This window comes from Arachis ipaensis, chromosome B6 (assembly GCF_059453495.1).
Source record: "Arachis ipaensis isolate K30076 ecotype BB chromosome B6, ASM5945349v1, whole genome shotgun sequence".
In the NCBI taxonomy this organism is placed as follows: Eukaryota; Viridiplantae; Streptophyta; class Magnoliopsida; order Fabales; family Fabaceae; genus Arachis; species Arachis ipaensis.
Window position 1 is genome coordinate 51,825,445 of NC_142441.1, and position 4,830 is coordinate 51,830,274.

The 4,830-nt window shown below is 38.8% G+C and overlaps 1 non-coding gene across 1 annotated transcript; it reads right to left on the minus strand.

Annotated features, from left to right (window-relative positions):
- Window positions 1-4,159: 4,159 nt before the first annotated feature.
- Window positions 4,160-4,263, minus strand: LOC148555558 (small nucleolar RNA R71). Its single transcript, XR_015886387.1, has one exon. It is a non-coding gene; the product is annotated as a small nucleolar RNA R71 (small nucleolar RNA).
- Window positions 4,264-4,830: the final 567 nt, after the last annotated feature.

The following is a 4,830-nucleotide window of genomic DNA, read 5'->3' on the forward strand; positions in this document are numbered from 1 at the left end:
TCCTTCATCAGGCATCTAGAATATATTATTTCCTTCCATATATAAATATGAAAAAGCCTTAGGACTGTTGTAATCTCTGACTAACCTTTGCTTTACAGCTAGAGGTAAGGTTTAGGGTAATTGGGGTGTTACACACGGCATCGAATGGTATAAAGGGGGATTAAAAATTGACCATTTAAAGGATTAGGAAGCAAGTTTTCAATCATAGAACAAAATTAGGAAGGCAAATGTAAAACATGCGAATTACATGAATAAGTGTGCAAAGAACTGATAAAAACCACTCAATTTAGCACAAGATAAATCATAAAATAGTGGCTTATCAATCTCCCCACACTTAAACATTAGTATGTCCTCATGCTAAGCTCAAGGAGACCAAAAGAATGAATGGGAAAAATAAGACTCATGCAATGCAATGCAACCTATGTATATGAATGTAAATATATGCTAAGATGTTTCTACCTACTTGGTTAAAAATGAACAAGTTCTCCAAGACAAACAAAAATCAGATTTCACTAATTTAAATCGCACAATAAGAGGCAAGTAAACTTATAAGAAGATAGCTCATGAAAGCCAGGAACACAGTATTAAGCATTGAACCCTCACTGGAAGTGTATATGCACTCTAATCGCTCAGGTGTCTATGGTTAATTCACTCTAATCTCCTCTAATCATACTTTCTAAAACTTTGTTCTTCATCTAACCAATCAACAAATATCTAGTGTACAAATGCAAACATCATGAGGTCTTTTCAAGGTTGTAATGGGGCTAAGGTAAGGGTGAAGATATATGTATGGCCAAGTGAGCTATAATTTGAATCTTTGACTAACCTAAGTTCTCACTTACACACACACACACACTCTATATAATTCTAAAATCATGCCTAGTGATGCCAAGGCATCTTAGGCTAGTTTCACTAGCATTTTTTTGTTAGTTTTAGTTGTTTTATGCATTTTCTTGAGCTTAAAGTAACCAAGAATGGTTAAAAGAATAACAAAGCAATGAACCATCCAAACAGTATGATTTTGATGCAAATTCCATGAGTTTTAGTTATATTACTTGAATGCTATGAATGGAAGATTTCTCATGAAATTTTGCAAGACTTTGATGCAATTGTTTGGATGATTTCAGGGAAGAAGAGGCTAGGCAAGGAAGCAACAAAATCAATAAAGGAAGCTTGAATATCACATGTGGAGTTTAAGTTCCAGTTTAAGCCTAAACTGGAGCTTAAACGCCAGAATCATGAAGGCTAAGAAATGCTGAAACTGAAGTTTAACCTCCAGTTTAACCTTAAACTGGAGGTTAAACGCCAGAATGAAAGTCTCACCAAAGAAGCATTTCCACGTTTAACCTCCAGTTTAACCTTAAACTAGAGGTTAAACGCCAGAATGAGAATGCCACTCAGGAAGCATTTCCACGTTTAACCTCCAGTTTAACCTTAAACTGGAGGTTAAACGCCAGAAATGGGAAATGCACCAGGGAGCCATTTCCACGTTTAAGCTCCAGTTTAACCTTAAACTGGAGCTTAAACGTGTTCGACCAAGTTTTCTCCTCCAGGGTTGCTTTCTCCATTTCCACGTTTAAGCTCCAGTTTAACCTTAAACTGGAGCTTAAACGTGTTCGACACCTCCAGGGCTACCTTTCTCAGCTTCCACGTTTAAGCTCCAGTTTAACCTTAAACTGGAGCTTAAACGTGTTCGACCTCCCAGATGGCTTTCTCTATTTCCACGTTTAAGCTCCAGTTTAACCTTAAACTGGAGCTTAAACGTGTTCGACCTCCAGGGCTGCCTTTCCTATCTCCACGTTTAAGCTTCAGTTTAACCTTAAACTGAAGCTTAAACGTGTTCGAATAAGTCACCCTCCAGGGCTGCCTTCTTCCATTTCCACGTTTAAGCTTCAGTTTAACCTTAAACTGAAGCTTAAACGTGCTTCCACAAAAGGCATCACTGGAAGTGTCTGGCGTTTAAGCTGCAGTTTAAGCTTAAACTGCAACTTAAACGCCACTCTTGGAAAAGGTTTCTGGGCCAAAAATATTGCGGTTTAAGTTAGTATTTGAGCACAAACATTAACTTAAACTTACTCTGGTATGAAACCCAATTGAATATCATGGTTTATGGGGTTGGGCCTGAAGGATTGATGAGTCTGAAATTTCAATTTATTGAGTCATGTGTCATTATTTGATTATCACTAAGTTGGCTCAATGAATGTTACAGAATTTGGATCAACAGCCTCATCAAGATTATGGATCATAAACCCAAGGCAAAAGGAAAGCAGGGAGAGGCCTCAAAGCCCAAGAAACACAACAGAAGCTCAATATAGAAAGTGTATAAATAGGATAGAATTGAAGTTAGGAAGGACTTGGCTTTTACCTATTCATTTTTGGCTAGTTTTCATATCTTTGTAATTGAATTCAGAGCTATGACTTACTAAACCCCCTTTCATTGGGTTAGGGAGCTCTATTGTAATTCAATGAATCAATAATAGTTTATCTTCTTCTTCAATCTTTTCTCTTGAATTTTGATTAGAAAGCTTCTCGATCTAATTCCATTGGGTAGTTGTCTTGGGAAAGAAACTACTCATAATTGGAATCCTTCGGAACCTTGGGAAAGGAATGGAGGATTCATGCTAGAGAAGCTTTCTCACAGTGAATTGGATTGGGGTTTGGATGGATATTGTGACATGTAATCCTACCAAATTGTGGTTCATGAAACTGTGTGGTAAAATCAGTGATCGAGCATCATCTCTTCTTATGAACATTTAAACCAAGGGATTGGGAATTTGTTTGTTTTTAGAGAGAATTGGTGAGCCAAGGGATTGGGATCCAATCATATAAGATTGCCAAGCAAAATTTAATGAACGCATTGGTTGAGGAAGAGATAAACATGTTTTGATTCGGAGATCTCAATATCTCCTATAACCCAATGAATTCCCCATTTCTGATTTCCACTTTCTCTTTACATTCTGCAACTCAATTCATGCAATCACCCCCATTCCCTTTTAATTTCAGCAATTTAGCTTCTGCTCTTTAATTCATGCAATTTAAGATTCCGCCATTTAAATTTCTTGTCATTTACGTTTCCCGCCAATTTTACATTCCGCAATTCTCATCTAAATCTTGATTCCGCTCAACTAGAACACACTTCTAATCCGAATTGCTCACTCAACCAATCCTTGTGGGATTCGACCTCACTCTATTGTGAGTTTTTACTTGACGATAACCGGTGCACTTGCCGGAAGGAATTTTTCCGATCTTGCAATTTCCTAAATCGTAGCATAACAAGTTTATGCGCATCAAGTTTATGGCGCCGTTGCCGGGGATTGGTTTTCGATTGACAATTCTCAAATTGGAAGTTAACTAGATTGAGCATTTTTTTTTGTTTTGATTAATTCAGTACAAGTTACTTGTTGAATTTTAATTTATGCACTCTGTTACATGCTTTCTTTCTTTATGCCTTTAAATTCAAGCAACTAACTCACTGACTCACTAACTGTTTGAATTAATTCCTCAACTGCTCTAACCATACTCTTCCATTAACCAAGAGTATTTCACTTGTTTGTTGCCTGTGCTGTGTTCTTGTATGACAGGTAGGAGAGGAGAGACATCAACTCCTCCATATACCGAACCAGAGAGGACCCTTCATAGACTTAGAAGGGAAGCAAGAGGGAAGAGAGTACTGGGAGAAGAGGAATCTGAAGGAGAATCTGAGGACAATTTTGAGGAAGCTTTAGATCTCAACATGGATAGAGAAGTTCACAACCATGAGAGAGCTGATGGAAATAATGCCATTCCTGAGAGGAGGGTTCTTAGTTCATACATAAACCCAACCTCTGGGAATTGTGGTAGCAGCATCCAGAAACCACCCATTCAGGCCAACAATTTTGAGCTCAAACCACAGCTAATATCACTTGTGGAGAATCATTGTTCATTTGGTGGAAGTGCTAATGAAGACCCAAACCAACATCTCACAAAATTCCTGAGAATTTGCGACACTGTGAAGTCCAATGGAGTCCAGGAAGATGCCTATAAACTGCTTTTGTTCCCATTTTCACTTAGGGACAAGGCAGCTAAGTGGCTGGAATCATTCCCAAGGGGGAGCCTAACAACCTGGGACGAGGTGGAAAGCAAGTTTCTGGCACGTTTCTACCCCCCACAAAAGGTCAATAGGCTTCGATCTGAGGTTCAGACTTTTAGACAACAAGATGGTGAAACTCTCTACGAGGCATGGGAGAGATTCAAGGATTTGACAAGGAAATGCCCACCAGACATGTTCCATGACTGGGTGCAATTGCATATTTTCTATGATGGACTGTCTTATGAATCAAGGAAGGCTGTAGACCATTCATCAGGAGGTTCATTGAACAGGAAAAAGACTGTGGAAGAAGCCATTGAAGTGATTGAGACAGTGGCTGAGAATGAGTACTACTATGCATCAGAGAGACACAACACTAAGGGAGTCATGGAGCTGAACCATGTTGATACAATTCTAGCCCAAAACAAGGTGTTTGCCAAGCAACTAGCAGAGCTCACCAGGAAATTAGAAACAAAACAAGTGGCTGCAATACACACACAAGATCAAGAGGAAGAAAGTACTGAAGGAGGTGATTGGGAAGAGGCTAATTATGTAGGAAATCAACAAAGGCAACCATATGATCCACATTCCAACACTTACAACCCAGGCTGGAAAAATCACCCAAACTTTGGGTGGGGAAACCAGCAAAACCAACATAACAAGTCCATATACCAAAACTCCAACCAAAGATCATACCAAGCCACACAAAACACTTACTCTCAACCACCATATCATGGCCAAAATAATCAACCTACTCAACCTAA